The sequence below is a fragment of the Falco punctatus genome (assembly GCF_963210335.1).
Source record: "Falco punctatus genome assembly, chromosome: 10".
NCBI classification, from domain to species: domain Eukaryota; kingdom Metazoa; phylum Chordata; class Aves; order Falconiformes; family Falconidae; genus Falco; species Falco punctatus.
The window spans coordinates 5,709,327-5,726,265 of record NC_137590.1 but is presented as its reverse complement, the minus strand read 5'-3'; the positions used below and the strand labels follow the sequence as shown (position 1 = coordinate 5,726,265).

The 16,939-nt window shown below is 56.6% G+C and overlaps 1 protein-coding gene and 1 long non-coding RNA gene across 4 annotated transcripts in view; one reads left to right on the top strand and one right to left on the bottom strand.

Annotated features, from left to right (window-relative positions):
- The window catches only part of SRC (SRC proto-oncogene, non-receptor tyrosine kinase), a 30,128-nt gene extending 22,539 nt beyond the window's left edge, over nucleotides 1–7,589 (bottom strand). For 2 of the 3 annotated variants that reach the window (XM_080406024.1, XM_080406026.1), the window contains exon 1: nucleotides 7,372–7,589. The gene's annotated coding sequence lies outside the window, so the exon portion shown is untranslated. Of the gene's footprint in view, nucleotides 1–1,967; nucleotides 7,325–7,371 lie in introns of those variants that run through there. The other variant, XM_080406025.1, reaches the window with a different exon arrangement.
- Nucleotides 7,590–8,450: 861 nt separating this feature from the next.
- Nucleotides 8,451–16,437, top strand: LOC308071124. Its single transcript, XR_013930994.1, has 2 exons — nucleotides 8,451–8,570; nucleotides 8,733–16,437. It is a non-coding gene; the product is annotated as an uncharacterized lncRNA (long non-coding RNA).
- Nucleotides 16,438–16,939: the final 502 nt, after the last annotated feature.

Here is a 16,939-nt window from a genome sequence, read left to right as displayed (position 1 = left end):
GATGTGACTCATGGGTGGCTCAGATCCGGCCAAAACGGTGCTGCCACCTGTGCGTGCCCCAGCTGGAGGGCTGCCGCACCCCACAGCACCCAACAGTGCCACAGAAATTTCACCCCAGGGCAAGGACAGCGGAGCAGGCAGGCAGCAAATCTCTAGGGCAGGGGGAGGAAGGGGGCAAGGAACACGGCAGGAGGCAGAAAAGCTCCAGATCTGAGCAAGTTACAACCACCCCTGGCCACACTGGCGTCACTGTTAAAACATTTCCACTTTCAGAGAAACCAGCCCATCCAGTCCAGCCAGGAGAGGAGCTCCCTGTGGCTACACCAGCCCTCCGGGGCTGGAGCCGCAGCCCCACCGGCCCCGCAAAGGGGTCCTGCAGGACTCCTATGGCAGGCAACCCCCCCAACAAACCTCCTGACATGGAACAGGAACTGAAAAGCTCACTGGTAAAACAGGGAAAATGCAGGGTGGATATCTGCACCCTCAACACAAACCCCGTGCATCACCCCGCTGCCGGCCAGGAGTCACAGGGACCTGGCAGGATGCGTGCTGGGGCTCACTGCAATGGGAGGGTATGAAGAAGGAGAAGCCAAGCAGAGGCCAGGGGTCTTCCATCAGCAATTTTCAACACTTCCCACTTCACAGACTCCTGAACAGTTTCAAATGAATAAGCAGGATCCCACACAGCAAACTCATGCTGATTATTGGCTTATTTTCCTGGGTTACTTTGGGACTCTGGGACATGTGCCCGACACAAACCATGTGTTCCACAGAACCGTGGGGCCACCGGCCCTAATGCACACATGCTATGGGGGCAGCGGGTGGCTGCAGGTCAAGGCTGGGTGATCAGGATCAGCCTCCAGCCATGCACGCTCGACTCCGCTTTCACCTCAGCAGGCATGGATGCGTCAGGTGGCAGCTGGCACAGCCTGGGACCATAGCTCTGGTCTCAGCACCATCAGACCCCATGTCGAGGCATGCCTGGGGAGCCTGGACTTCACTGGTGGCTGAGCCCCAGGAGATGCTGGTCTCCACAGCCACTCCCATCTGCACCACCGAAACAAAGCAACTCGCTCGGATGCATCAGAGGAAGCAACCCGGGAGGGTCTTGAGAAGATCAGCCAGCCCCGGACAGCGTTTCTATATCCAAAAAGCTGTGCCGATTCCCCGGTCTCTCCCAGTGTGAGCGGGATGCTCAGCAGCTCCACTGGAGCTGCCGGGAGAGGAGCCGGCCAGGAGGTGCAGCCCCAGACGGTGCTCACTATAAACAGCCTGAGCAGATGAAAAACAAAGAAAAACGCTGAGCTGGTGTCTTTTATCCCTGCCACTCCTGGAGGGGGGAGCCGGGCTCCGCGCACCTCTGGCTGCAGCGGTGGTGGGGAGTGGAGATGGGCTATGGGTGAGGTGGACGGGACCAGCCCCGCGCTGCCGACACCAGTCAGTGGCATGGGACAAGCTGCAAGTGGACCCTGCAGCCTCCCGTGGCATCTCTCCAGCCCTCGCTTGTGCTGCTGTTCCTACTCAAAATAACCACACCAGAGCCTGCAGGGATGGGATGAAGGGACAAAGAGCATCTCCTGTGCTTTCCATCACCTGTAGCTCACGGTGGCTTCAGCACAGCCCACCCAGAGCACAGTGTGAGAGCTATCCCCATCCCCGAAGCACCAAGAAGGGCTCAGATTAGGGTACGTACACACGTGTGCATGCACATCCACACATGGCTGTGCACACGTGCAAGCAGCCGGGGTGGGCAGGCAGCTCTCCCCACGTGCTGCCCTCCTTGCCCAGCCCCAGCCACACACACCGGTCCCAGCACCTCGAGCCTTTCCACCCCACGCACTTCCAAACTCAACTGTCCATGATGCTGGAGCACGAAACTCATCCTGGTCACAGTGACTTCTGCAGCTACATATGCACCCTTCCTTGTCCCCCGACACCCTCCCTGCCCCGCACAGCAAAGTGCTCACCAGCAGCTCCCCTTCAGCCGTGCCGATCCCTTCCCTGGCACAGCGGTTCCCCACCAACGCTTGCCCGATGGGCAGGGGAAGGAAAGGGCCTGTCCAAGCTGGAAGTGACTCTGACAGCCTTTTCGTGTGGGTTTGTTTTGCAGAAGTCACCAAGCGCACGCTTCCGCCCCGAGAGCATCCAGAGCCCAGGACAGGACCTCCCGACCCTGCTGCTGCTGGCACCAACTGCAGCCCGGTGGCACTGCAAAGCCACCAAGCCACAAGGGCTGGCTTCGGTCAGGGAGACCAGTGCTCAGCTGGGCCACGGTCTGGGGAGGAAGCCCTCGAAAGCCGCTGCGGCCAAGGAAGGTGGTGGCACTTAACAGAGATAAGATTATATTTGCCCTGCCTAAGGAAGAGCTTTGCCCATGGCACCTGCATGGTGTAGAGCAGTGCAGCTGATGCTGGTGAAGGAGGGGGGAGAGGGGGAAACTGAGGCACACAGTGCTTCTCACCGAGTGGGGAAGCAAGGTGGAGCAGTGAAACCCAGACACGGTGCTGCACCTCCAACCCCAAATTCCTGCTAAAGGGTGCTCCAAGGCAAGACATTTTTGGGATTTGTTTAGCACCGACCTGACCCTGTCACGCTACCCCCAAACCAGGGCACAGCGTGGGAAGGGGCACATGGCTTGGGACAGGCTGGCCATGTTAACCTCACCCACGGTGGAGGGGACAATGCAGCTGTCAGCTTTTACCCTCATTGCCCAGGTTTTTCATGGCCGGGATTGCCAAACACGGTTGGGAAGGCTGGGAGCAGCCACACCGGGTGGAAGCTGGTTTTGCAGCATGCAGTCAGGTTTTCCTCCATCCACCCAGCCCTAACACGGCAAGTTTGGGGCCAGCCAAAACCTCACGGTCACTGGATGAGACCACAACAGGTCAAGGATGGGATGGGGCTGGGAAACTCAGGGCCAGCCTCCAAAACTTGCAGCAAGGGGAAGGAAGCACAGCACAGCCCGAGTCACAAGTGTCACCAGATCACACGTGGGCAGAGGCAGTGACCCAGCAAAGCCCGCTCGCCCTTCGCTGCAGCCCCCCAAGCCATCCTGGCGCCCTCCCAGCGTGGCAGCCCACGCGTGCCAGGCTGCACGCCTTGCCCGAACCTCTGCTACTTCCCCGGCTGCGAGGCGAGGGCAGGCTCACCACGCACGTGCCCCATTTCATATATTTTTGCCTTAAACGCCCAGGCAGTTCTGTTCCCCACATTCCTCCAGGCGATCCCACCAGTCCCACACGCCAGCCAACAGGTATTTCAGATGCTGCATCTCCACCGAGACCGCCTGGAGCCAAGGGGCTTGGGGAGGTTAACTGAAGGTCTGAATTAAAACCAGTGACCACCCCCCCTTGCCCAGAAGCTGACGCCTCACGGCAGCCCTGCCACCCCCTGCCCTCCCAAACAGCTCCCCGCTCCGCAGCGAGGGCAGCCAGGAGATCCGTAGCCCGAAGGGAAGTCAGCGCAAGACGCAGATTTGCAGGTCCTGGTTCCTGGCCCAGGTTCAAACCACATTTGTTCCTGAAATCTGTTTCAGGGCTGTATTTTCAAAGCGTGCGTGTGCAGAGGCATGTGCAAAGCCGCACAGGTTCCCGCTGCAGCAAGCGCCAACGTTGCCCGTGCCAACACGGGGCCAAGGTGGGGGCCTGGATGCACCTGAGCACCGACTGCAGCCCACGCTGATGTAGCCATCCATGCTCAGCCAATTAATTATATATATATTTTTTTTCCTCCTAAGCACACAATATACCATGCTATCTCACAGCTTGCTGCCCATTTAAAAGATGAGGGCTGAAGGCATTGCTATTCTTCTGAGGCCTGCTTTAAAATAGCCCCACGACACACTGCACATTTTCTTTTGCTGATGGGCGGAAACTTCAGCAAGATGCGAGCCCCGCGGGAGCTGGTCCGCACCACCCACAGCTACAGGCAGCTGAGGAGCCTGGACTGGCAACAGCGACGATCCACGCTCCTGTCCCAGGAACAGCCCTGCAAGGATGGTTATCTCCATCCAGAGGTCGGAGCTGCTCGCCGGGCTTGGGATTAAAGGGATGTCTCCTGCATGGAGCAGCACGGGGCCATGCCACTGTCTGCTGATGGGATGCTCGCTGTCCGCATCTCCAGGCGGGCGCTGGGGCGAGATGTGGAGTGCTGCGGAAGTGAGCTCAGATGGGAATTGTTCCGAGAGATAAAGGAACAAGTTGGAAACCGAGCTGCAAAATAGACAGTACAGGAAACAATAGCGCTTCAGATAGGCTTTCAAATTTCCCCCAGCAATGCCGGGAGCACAGCACTGTGTCCCAGTGGTGCTCAGGGGGTTTGTCCGCCTTAGACTTGCTGGGAGGAGGCACAGACTGTTTGCTCGCTGCTACCTTTTCCCTTTCGAGATGTCACAGGCATTTGCTGGTTGTTAAAATGAGAGGTTATGGACCAAGACCTTCAGGTCTCACTAGATAAGACTTTTAGCTCCGTGATGATTTCAAAGGCCAGGCACGATTCTGGTACCAGTAGCAGGGAGAGGCAGGCTGGATTTTGGAGGCACAGGAGCCCTGGTCCATCCCCTCCTCACCTCAGTGAGCCTGGCAAAACGACACTCCTTCCCAGGAGCTGCCCACGTTGCTAAACGCTGTCCCTACCTCAGGACCGCTGATGTCCTCGCCGTGCCACCAAGGAAGCAAAGGAGCCTCTTCTCTCTGCATCAGAGCCTCCGCATAGGTCAGTCACCACGAACTGCAGCTCTTGCTTCGACTCGTCCCCCAGCTCCTTTGCCAGGGGCCGGGACGGCCCTTTCTGCCTCCCTGTGGTACCTCCATGATTTTCCATCACTCCAGCACAAAGTCATTAAAGGGCAGAGCTATCGTTAGGGCATCTCCATCACACAGGGAGCACTGCAAGGCCACTAACGATCGAGACAGGGAACATTGGACTTCCCTGAGCTGCTGCTGCTGCGCCAGCCCATAAATAACCCCGTCTCCAAAAAAATAATAATAAATTCATCAGGCTGCATTTTGGCAAAGCCACCCAGGAGAGGTGTTTGGAGGAGTCTCTGCCCTGCTGCTCCCAGGTCAAAGCTTGGAACCAGGAACTGACCCTCTATCTTTCAAGCAAAGGTGCCCTTCTCTGACAAATGAGCATTAACTGGCTAATGATTACAGAGACGCGGCTCCCCGGGGAGCCGGCACACGAGACTCATCTCAGAGACACCGAGCAGCCAAGGTTTTGCTGTGGGCTGGATCCTGAGCCAGCACGAAGTGGTGCAGAACAGCTGGCTTAGCCCAGGGCAGCCCAGGATCAGCCTCGCTGGCTGCAGAGGTGTCAGGAGCAGCCCCACAGTGGAAATAACAAAAAGGATGCTGCTTTAAAGTGCAAGATTGCTGATGTCCCCCTGCATGTCCCCATCCTCATGCCTATCCAGAAAGCCTTGCCAGCCCCCTGCCCTTGTCTGACCACCACGTGCTGCACAGGGGGCCTGGGCACGTGTTGATGTCTGCGTGCTGAGGGGGGTCTCCAAGCCTGGCCGGGACAAATGGCTTCCCACCATTAACGGCTGGACCTTGGGAGGGTTTGCCGTGACTCGGTTCTCCCACCCATGCAGCAGTCGCTGCTGGCAGCGGGTATCCCCTTGGCTGAGAGAAGAGCGACAAAGCCCTCCTGCTCCCTCCTGCTGTACACCTCCTCCTCAGGGGAGAACCAGCTGGGCAGGAGGAAGAAAAATCAAGTCTTTTGTTGCCACCTTCTCGCAGCTCAGTCTGCACGCAGCGCTGCTTGGTACGTGCTGTCCTGTCCCCATCCTCACCGCGCAGGCAGCACCGCCCAGGGCAGGACCCCCCCGGGCTCTGCACCCTCCACTGCCCCCAGCTCCTAATGCCACGGGGCAGTGGGACCTGTCCTGGGGGAACCCCTGGCTGCATTAGGCAGCCCCAATCATGTCCTGGGGAGCCAGGATGGGCAAGCCAGCGGTGCACACAGGGTAGCACAACTCACGCCCTGCCACCTACAACCTTTACTGCTGCTCAATGGCACTGGGACCAGGGCCAGGACCACAGTCACCTCCCGGCCCCAAGTCCAGGGGGCTGAGCCCTGGCAGCTGCCACAGCAGCCACCGGGGCGGGAGGAGCGTGCTGGGCAGGGCCAGCGGACCGTGGGGAGATGCGGCAGATCCCTGCTCATTTCCAGCGGGTCTTGCAGGAGGCTGCGCAGCTCCCCGAGACGATGCTTGGTGCCAGACAGGACCACGCCACGAGATGCCATCCCCCCTCCAGCCCTGTCCCCAGCACAGGCAGCTCTGCATGGTGGGCCCCATCCCCGCAGGCTGCCCCCCCCCATGCCCATCCCAAACGGTGCCAGGACTGCCAGCCCCAGCTCCCGCATGGCCCCCCGGCAGCCAGCTGGGATAAAGCCCATCCCGGCCCCAGGGTGGCTCAGGGCAAAGCCCACGGTGCTGTTCCGTGGCACTGGGGGCTGTAACAGGGGCAGCGGGGACAGGCCAGTGCCACCGCTCGCTGCCACACAAGGGGGTTGGATTGCCCAGGCTGCAACGGGGGAACTTCCCGGGTGGATAAAGCCTTTCATCAGGCATACCGGGGGTCCGCAGCCCCCCTGCAGGCTGGAGCCTGCCAGCCCCGGCAAGGGGCACAGCGAGCAGCCTGGCCGGCCACGGCCCCCCAGGCCCACCGGGGCTGGACACGAGCCCCTGAATTACCGGTGGGTGAGCAAACACGGCGAGGGAAGCGGATCAGGAGACATCAAAGCAGGGGGGCGATGAATATTTCATGTCCTGGCCTACATACAGCCCGGCTGTCCCCGCCCTGCACTCCCGGGGGTCCCCCACAGCCCCTGATCACAACAAAGGGGAGTTGCAGGCAGGCGGTGCCGCCCCGCCGGACCCTCAGCACCCCCGGCCGGGCCCATCTCTGCCCCTCCGGCCAGTGGCACCCCCAGCCAGACCCACAGCTGCCCCACCACACCATGTGCACCCGCCGCTGGACACACAGCCGCCCCACCGAAACCCACAGCCAGACCGCGAGCATCCCTGTGGGGACCCATCGCCGGCCGCGGGCATTCCCCGCCACCGGACCCACAGCTGCCCCACCGGAGCCTGGGCACCCTCGGCTGGACCCACAGCCTCCTCGCCAAACTGCCAGCAGCCCCGATTCGACCCACAGCCAGCTCGACCCGAGTGTGGACAGCCCCCCGCCGGCCCCCACGGCCGGCCCCCGCGCATCCCACTCCGGCCCCACGGTTGGACCCCCGCGCATCCCCCCCCCCGGCCCCGCAGCCGGACCCCCGGACATCCCCCCTCCGGCCCCGCAGCCGGACCCCCGGACATCCCCCCTCCGGCCCCACAGCCGCCCCCCGCCGCCGCCCGCTCACCTCCCGCCTGTGCGCGGAGCGGGGCCGGCCCCACCGCTCGCCTCCAGCGCTCGGTCCCGGCTTTGTCTCCGCGCCGGGGGCGCGGCCGCCGCCCCCCGCCGCCCCCCGCCGCAGCCGCCGCCGCGCTGGGTGCCCGCTCCGGGCCGAGCCGCGCCGGGGCTCAGGGCTGCGCCGCCGGCAGCAGCATCGCGCAGCGCCGCGGATCCGGCGCGCTGCTGGCTCGCCCGCCCCCGCTCACCCCTTCTGCGGGGCGGGGGGGGGGGGGGGGGGGGGGGGCAACCCACGGGGAGGGGAAAAAAAATAGAAAAAAAAAAAAGAGGAATATGGCAGCAAACCGGAAACGGGGGAAAAAAAGGCAGCAGCCCCTCCCCTCGGCGGGGTGGGTGTTTTTAAGGGGCAGGCTTCGGGCCGCAGCGCTCCGGGCTGCCGGGCTCCGCGGGGCGCGCAGCAGCGAGGGGCCGCCCCCGTCCGGGGCTCCGCCGGCGCTTCCCGGCCCGCGGAGGGGGGGGGGAACCGCTTGGTCGCGCCGGGGACACGCGTGGGAGCGGCGGTCGCGGTCGCCTCTGCGCGGCGCCGCGGGTGAGGGGCTGCGCGGGGGTCGGCGCCGCGTTGTGGCGGTCACCTGGCAGCCGGGGCCGGTGACAGCGAACGGATGTTCAGGGGGTCGGGACCCGGCCGGTCTGGGGTTGGTTTTGTGAGATGTGACGCGCGGTGAGCGGGTGGAGCATCGCTTGGCTGCGTCCTGCACTGAACCTGTGCATCTCCATCCCCGGGAGGGACACCTCGCCCACCCAGGGGGCTGCAGTCTGCGACCCCCTCCATCTCTGAACTCGGGAGGAGGCAAAACTTGAGCGTTGAGGAAAAGCAAGGAATGATAAACCACCTCCTGGGGCCGCCCGGGTAGCTGCGAGGCCCTGGGGAGGCAGCGGTGGCTGTGTCCCACTGGGGCATCTGCCCCGCTCTTGGGTTAATGCCCCGGCCGGTGCCACCCTGCAGCCGGTGCCAGCCTCCGAAACAAGGCAGAGAGGAGCTGCCGGTGTTCCTGGGGTGCCTGGTCCCTGGCTGGCAGCGTCACCCCACGTAGGGCCAGGTGAGGTGTGGGTCCCCCTGAGTCCTGCTCAGGCAGGTGGGCACACGGAGAGCTCCAGCCGTTCCTCCCCTTGCTCCTCAGCACCTTCCCCTTCCAGCGCTGGGAGCAGGTGGGCGTGGAGTGGTGCTGGGGCGCACATGCGGGTCAGGCTCCGGGTGCCCCGATGCCTGCACCCAGCCCGTCGGGGCTGCCTGACCAGCTCCGCGGCGCAGCCCTCCCACCTCCCCCATTAGCCATCCACTAAGGTGTTCCCTGCCACTTTGTCCTCCAGGAAGAAACGGGGTGAAGCAGTCCACTCCTGAAACCCCCACTCGGCTGGCTTACGAGGCACGCTCGGCTGCCAGCTGGCTCCGGCAACCCGTGGGCTGTATTTTCACAGCCAGCACTGCCTCCACCACCCCCTGCCCACCCTCCGACCACCCCTCACAGCGACGCACTGGGGATTTCTGCAACCCTCATTATGCTGAGCAAGACCTGACGCTTCAGAAACAATGTGGGAAGCTCACAAGTTTGAGAGAACTATGTGGCGGAGTTTTTCTTTCTGTTTCCCACCCTCCCCTGCCTTGTTCTTTTGAGTTATTAAAGAAATATTTCCCATGGCACTGGCGAAGGCCAGCAAATCCATGAGTCACCAGGAACAAGGAGTCACGCACGCACCGATCCATCACCCCTGGCCAGCACATGGTGGAGGGGCCCTTCCCTGGGAGGAGCTGCCCGCTGATAAGGTCCCTACACAAGCAGCCAGGGCTGACGCTTTCCCTCCTGCCTCTCGGCTCCCTCCCAGGGCTGGGCGAGGGTGCTGAGCTCCCCCAGCACCCATGGGGCGGCTGGTGCTGGGGAGCGGCTGCGTTGGGGGTAGCAGCCCTGTTTGCTCCTTGCCGGAGCATCAAACCACAGCCCGGTTTGTCCTGAGGCTTTTTGGGGGTGTTCATTCATAGCCACCCCCTCCGCCAGCCTGGCGTGGGGATGCGCAGGGAGGCATTCCCAGACCCAGTGTCTGGCGTGGGATTCAGGAATTACCCACACGGTGTGGGGCAGTCCCGGGGTGCTGCCCTGCTCACTCATACATTAATACTTAGGGCATACTGTCGGCCAAAGAGGGGGGGCACATCAATACCTGGGGTCCCTCACACCTTCTCCCCGCTGTGCCCACACAGGGACACGGGGACGCTCCCATCTCCGTCCTGATCCCTGGGGCACCCGCTCCCACAGCCCCGGAGAGGAGAGCGCCCAGGGGAGCGGGGACCCAGCCCCAGCCCCGGGTGAGCTGGTTACGATGACTCAGCCTCTACTGGATCCAGACCCAAATCTAAGATGCAATTATGACTTATAAATATTTGAATTTTGTTTTCCTCTTTTGCAATCAACTCCCTTTCTACAGGCTGTCCTACAATGGTAGTTTTCATCTCTGGCGATGCTGGCCTGTTGCTGGAAGGCAAACAGCAAAGGCACCGTGCCTTTTCACACGCTGGACTAAGTCCACGACATAATCTCTTCTTCGAAGAAGATGCCAACGTGTAAATTTAAAATGGCAAATAGATACTCTCCAAAACCAGCCTCTTATCTTTTGGGCTCAGATTCAGGAATGTGCCCTTACAAGACTCTGACATTAAACATGCAGCGCTGGTGATAATGTGATTTAAGACCATTTAGGTTTAAGCAACCCAGCACACCTCAGTGCATCCCTGGCTCAGCCGTGGGGTCCTCAGCCTGACGCACCCCCCCCAGCTGCCCACCTTCCTTTCCCTCCTGCCCCGCTCCAAGTATTTATCTTTAAACAGTCTAATTCATAAATACGTTTCTTTTTAACCAACCAGAGATTTCAGTCTCTTCTCTGAAACTTACTTTCTTGAGATGATTCTTTATCTTCACTTTTAAATAGCACTGACATAAACCCATCCCAGGGAGAGGAAGACGGTTACAGAAACTGAAAACCAGGTACTTTCAAATTAAAAACCAGTAGCGCTGAATATTTCTGGTGGCTTAGTTATTACAGCATGTCTTGAAATGATACTCTAACAAGAAATCAAGACGTGCTTAGCTATTCCTGCGCCTTCTTGCTTTACATGAGTTTCATCAAGAAAAAGAATGAGAGTTACTACAGGCAGAGTGCTGTCACGCTCACGAGTAGGTAAGTACAAGGCTCCTTCCCCCTCCCAGTGTGCAGATCAAACTGCTCCACGGGGCTCCTGAAATCTTCCTATGAAATAAGAGGGTGCTGTTTGGGTCCAGTTATTGATCTGAGTCCTGACCTCTCCAACATAGCTGTGGATTTACAACAAAACATCTATTCATTTCCAGCCAGATTTATTTTTAAGCAACCCCTTGGCAAGCATGAATAAGTTTTGTCTAATGGATTCTGTTCCCGAGGCTAGCTGCATTTTGTTCACTGCAAGTTCCAGATATATTTGCACTAATTATTACTATTAATAATATAATGGTTGACGTTTAAGATGCTGGACAGACGCAGAAGCAGCCACAGCTTTTGCCCTGAGATTTTACAATCATTGAGCTTTACAGCCCTGCAAATAGTGGGTGTGTGACAGCAAACGATCGGCACTGCTGGCCCTGGTAGGGAAGCTGCAGTTATGAGCTCAGGAGCTGATTTACTAAGGGGGATTAACCAGAGGAACTCCCGTAGCATGAGCCATTTGGCAATATTTCACAGTAGAAATGCTACTTCTGGCCATTCTCTCTCACACTGAGCATCAGGGCTGCAGGAGCCGAGCGGCAAACACCAGTGTTCCGCAGGTTGTAGTATAAAAAGGCGAGAAGAAAACACCAGGAGGGTTCAGGACACCTCAGGACCCATCGTGTCGCTCAGCACGACGATAATCTGCTGTGCAAAAGGGGCTCTTAGCCCCAGCACCGAGGTGGCCCCAGCTGTGAAGCGGAACTGCAAAATTCCCTGGGGGAAAGCGGGGCGGGGCGAGGAGGGGGGGAACCACTGACTTGGTGATGTGCAGATGTTTGATAAAGAGGCACGAAGTTCACCAGCTGTGGGGGAAAATTACTTGCATGTTTGATAGAGGCACAACATTTTCCGTCAGGTTTCTGACTGATAAAATATGACGTTTTGATGCCGTCTGAATTAGCTATCTTGGAATAGCTCATTTGGGCAAAAATCCGACACTTTCTGCTTCTTACCTCAGCTCAGTGGAAAAGCCATACACAAAATGTTAGCATTTCCCAGCGGTGGAAATTCGGCTTTTTGGCCAATCTCAGTATCAATAGAAAAGAACAGTTCAGAAAAGCCCACGGAAACTTGTCCAGGTGAGATTTATTGCCCTTGTTCCAGCTTGCTTTGCTAACAGAGCAGCAGGGGGATGGCTGGCTAGTGCAAAGCTCTGGTAGCCACATCCAGGCGACCCTGCCCTGGGGGCTGTGGCATCCCCTGGGCACAGAGAAGTCCCAGGCAGTCTCCCTGCCAGCACCCGGCTGCTCAGCGGCCCGCAAGCGGCTGCAGCCTGCGTCAAACGGAGCCGGAGCAGACACAAGGGTGTTTCCCCTTAATCATCCAGCCTTGGTCCTTCCAGCGAGGGACGGGCTAGGGAGGCCAAAGTCTGAATCTGAAAAATTTAAACCATATGACGTTTGGATCCATGCTCAGTTTAAAGTGAGCTAAATCGGGGAGGAGGGAGGGAGCAGAAATGGCTGCAGCTTCTCCCCTTCTCTCAAAAACTGCTCCCTCGGCGATTCCCTTCACCACAGAGGCCTCACGCTTGGGGACATCTGCTTCAGCCACCCAAAGGAGCTGCCACAGCATCACAAGTTGCTGCTTTGCGGGGACCACAGCCATGAGGACCCTCTCCTGCGCAGATCCCAGCAGCCACGGTCCAGTTGGCCCCCCCAGCACACACCGATGTGCAAGAGCTGCCCCAGGGAGCCGGAGGGACACGACCCTGCAAGCCCCATGCCGGCAGCACCGCTCCAGCACGGCTCCTGCCCGCGCTGCCAGAGCAGAGGCACAAATAACAGCGGGAAGTGTCTGGAGCCGGTTCCCTGAGCGGAAGGAGCGGCTTTGCCCTGCGTAAGCTCGCTGGTGCCTGTCGTACTCTGGACTCCGGCTTCTGGCTGAGGTGAATGGCGAGCTCGGGATGGCTTTTGCAGAAGCAGCAGCCAAGGGGAAGGCAGTAGGAACCAGCCTTGGAGCCAGGGACACTGAGGTTGTAGCCTCAGCTTGGGCAAAATAGGAGACGTGTCAAGCTGGAGCTGATGCCTTCTGTGGCCCCAATCCATGAACTGGGACTGGCTGAACCTGACACTTCCGGGGCAGCAGCTCAGAGGCTTGGACAGCCTTCTGGCAAGAAACATGGGGATGGTCCAGAGTGCAGGTTTCACAAACAAGGAAGGCTGCGTTTAGCATGTAAACAGGACTTCCAGTAGAGTACAGTACTAGGGACACAGCTCCTTGCCTAGAGCCAAAGACAGGAAGAAATGCGAGCCCCTCAACCCCCTCCACCCACAGCATCCCCCATTTGGCATGCCGAGCTCTTCAAGTGCGACAAGAGACCTCAGCCAGGCAACAAGTATTTTTAAAAAGCAAAGCAGATGTGATCCAAAGCAGGTTTACCTTGTACCTACCAGCCAAAAAGGCTGGACTCAAGCCACGGAGGAACCTGCCAGCCTCTCTGCTCCAACCACCTGCTCTGTGTTGCTGCGGTCCTCAGCAGGACCGCGGCTTCCCGGTGTGTGGCTGCTCACGCCTCCAGCAAGCAGGGTGCGAGGAGCATCAAAGCCACACCGGGGCCTCCAGGCACTAAATGAAACCAGGGAAGCTGGAGGAGAGAAGCAAGCACTGCAAGAGGTTTGGGATTGCGCAAGACATATCTGTGTGTGCTGGCGAGGAGCAGGATCTGAATGGGCGGTGTGAAGCATGCACAGCACCACAGCACTCACTTATCACAAGAGCTCAGAAGCACAGTGTTTGATCGTTTTAACTCCTTGTGGCTCAGGCGTAGGCTGATGTGCATGGCACAGCTTCCTGGTATACCTGGGGCTCCCAAAGAGGAGAGCTGTCCTTCCCCAGCAGTTACATCTGCTGGTTGAAAAAATCATCAGGGAAGAGAAACATGCTGAAGGGGCTGATTACAAGGGGACACCTTTCTCCATCCTGGATGCTTCTCCATGTGTTCTTAATTTGTATCAGTCCTTATAACAGCAGGTGATACCCACTGTCTGTCACTGCAATGTAAGATTTGGCTACAAGGACAGAGGAACTGCACTGGGCATGAGCCTAAATGGTGGAAGCAACAAGAGGGAGCATGGGGATGAATTACAGTGACAGAAAAGCCACAAACTGGGAAGAATCAACATGAAACGGGAAAATCGGCTGCATTTCAAGGGAGAGGCAGGAAGTGGAGTTCATTGCCCTGCAATTGCCAGCCCCAAGCTACTGCACACTGGCCAGATACCAAAAGCCAGAAAACATCCCCACAAACAACCGCTCAAAAGCCACAAACTACCAGAGAAGAAGAGCAGGATCTTGGACCTACAGTAACTGCCAATTTAAGAATAAATGCAAACATTGATTACAGCCAGTTGTCACTTGCCAGAGAGAAAGGGAATGCTCCCCAGCTGAATCATCCCTTCTGGTTGGATGAGGAAGAGGAGGATGGTCAGATCCCTCCCCAGTGCCAAAGCTGGCAATCAACCTAATCACCAAACAGCCATACTCTGTACTCCAGCTCTCTCCATTCATCATCCCATTTTCTCTCTGCAGTCAGTCTCTGATGCCTCATGAGATTAACAAACAAACAACTCAATCAATACAGTCATCTCAATCCCTGCAGGCCACAGGCTGCGAACAACATTAACTTCTGCCTGAAAGAAGTATCAGCATGTAAGAGTGGCTCCCAGGAGAGAAGTCCAGCACCCCAGCTCTCAACTGCCCAAAAATTAACACACGCACACAGGGGAACAGTTCAGCAGTGCCCTGGGAAAGATACCGAGCAGGTCCTCCCTCCTACAGCTTCCTTATTTTCTCCTCGAGCTTCATCAGATCCAGCCTTGACCCTCCCTAAAATCCAGGCACTGAAGGAGTATTTTCAAACTCTTCAAGACAGGCTGGGAAATAATCTTAGCTTATTGACTCGACGAGGGGGCTGCTCTGCAAACATTCCGCTTCAAAGATGGCCTCGGGCTCTTCAGTTCCTGTCAGTAGGGAACCTCACAGAATCCCTCTGAAGCAGAGAGGAGTGTGTGTATGAGAATGAAAGTAAATTAGGTCTGAACAAGATTAACAGGGATTTAATTGAACTATGTGAACTGGAACTCGTCACGAGCTACTTATAAGCCGGTCTCAAGGGATTGTGCTGCTTGCACTGGAGGAGCACAAGGATGCATTGTGAGCGTTGGACAGCTCAAGGGGATGGTGATGGCCACAGCTCTCAGAGATGAGCGTGGCCAGAGAGGCAGAGCTGCTTGAATGTGATCAAAAACAAAGCAAGGAATTCTCTTGTTTCCTCAGAGCTGAGGTTTGGCCTGTTGAGGGAAAGGAACTTTGTAACATACATTAGCAGAGGAAACCCAGCCCTCAGCCCAGCTCCTGGGCTTTGGGTGGCAGAGCAAGGTGCTGCTCACCGAGGTGCTGCCTACTGGCTGGTATCTGGAAGCAGACCTTTAAAAAACTCCCCTTCAATAAAATTGACTTAATGAGGTCTTCAGCTCCCTTTGGGATGTTAATTACAAAACAGCCTGGAGAAAAGGGCTAGGGAATTAAAGAAGTCACCACACTAGTCCTGTCATTTTGGTTTTCTGGTGAGGGAACCAACAGATGCTTGCCAGAGCGTGGCTACCACCCTGGTCTTCCCGCAGCCAAGAAGAGGCACCAGACAGCTTCACGCTCCAGCCATGTAAACCTGAGCTACAATCACACACCGAGGGGCTACTGAAAATCCCTATTACCAGTCTACTGAATCCCCACCTAATCCCTTGCTTGTATTATGAACAAATGATGCCTTATTACTGCTACCTTCATGGGGGCTCTCGAAGCCAAAATCTTTCTCAAAGAGGATAATTTAGTCATCGCACCATTTCCTCCTTCCTTCCAGGAAGGTGAAGCTGTACTGGGAGAGTTTGCTACTTCCAAGTCGAACACAGATACAGATGCACATATGCCTGACAGTATAGCTAACCAATTTCTCACAGATTAAAGGATCTGAAAGGCTTTCCCTTAATGGATCATTTTTATGAATAGGATACTTATGTCCCTGTGCTCCTATAGTCTGAGAGTTCTGGCAGCTTTCACAATGAATGCATGGAAAGAGGCAGCGCAACTTTAAAAAGAGATTTCTTTTTAAACAAAGAGATTCTGATTATATTTATTACACACTTCCAGAGAAACTACAATACACAGGATATTGGTAAACTCTAGAATCATACTATAAATTCAGCTAACACAAGCATTCGAATAGATATAAAGCTGTTACGAACAGACTGGGAAATTTATCTTAACCCCTCTTCCTCCCAACAAAACCAAACCCCAATATTCAAGATTTCTACTTAGCAATGAGGAAGCCAGCCTGCAAACAGCTAGACGTAGATGTTGATGTAGCAGCCTGCTACTTCAGGTAACAGCCACACAGTGCTCATTACTAACTGGTTCTCAGCTGTAGAAGCGCTTCTATGTTTTGGGTAATGTGTGTGCTACTCTTTCAATAGTTGCAATTCTGCTAAAGCATTAAGCCCTCCTTTAGGTAACCTGCAGAAAGCCAGGGTTGTTAAGATAAAACCACCACCATCCTCATTTATTAAAATGGAAGAAGTGATCTGCAGTACCTATCCTGGGCGGTGGCAATGCTTTTCTTTTCTCTACAGATCACAGACAAGAACACAGGTCCGTAATGGAAACTTATAGCACAGTATTGTTGTTATTTGCGTGGGAAATTTTTGTAACGTTTCTTTGTACTGAGAACTCAAAGCAACTTCTATAGTGCTTGTGTCTCCTATGCTTTGTTCTGTCCTTCTAGTATTGCCTTTATGTAGCTCAAAAAAAAAAAAACCAGTAAGAAAAAGAAAATGCTGAATTTAAAGCAGAACTCTAAGCTGGATTTTAAGCAGTGCAACCCGGTGTCAGCATTCTGGTTAACAGACACAGAGAGCCTGGAGCAGGGAAGCAGTGAGAGGTTAGGATCAAACTGGTACTGGGATTCATCTGTCTCGCCCACCAAAAGCAACAGTGAGCACAGAACGCAGCCATTCTCAACACCAATGGTTTCTCTAAACGGTTACTCAACTCCTGCTAAAGAACACCCAGCACAACACTGCTACCATATCTGGGCTCACAAGGCATTTGAATTGAGGATGGGAGTCTATGTATGCAAAAAGGATCACAGACTTGCAGTCCTGCCAGAGAGAACCCTTTCCTTCAAAGCCACTCTGAACCCTGGGTGCGCCTAAAAGAGCAGGTTCTCCTCCCATTGACTCATTCGTGATCAAACAAACCAAGATGTGAGCTGGCACTGGGAAGCTCGAGCT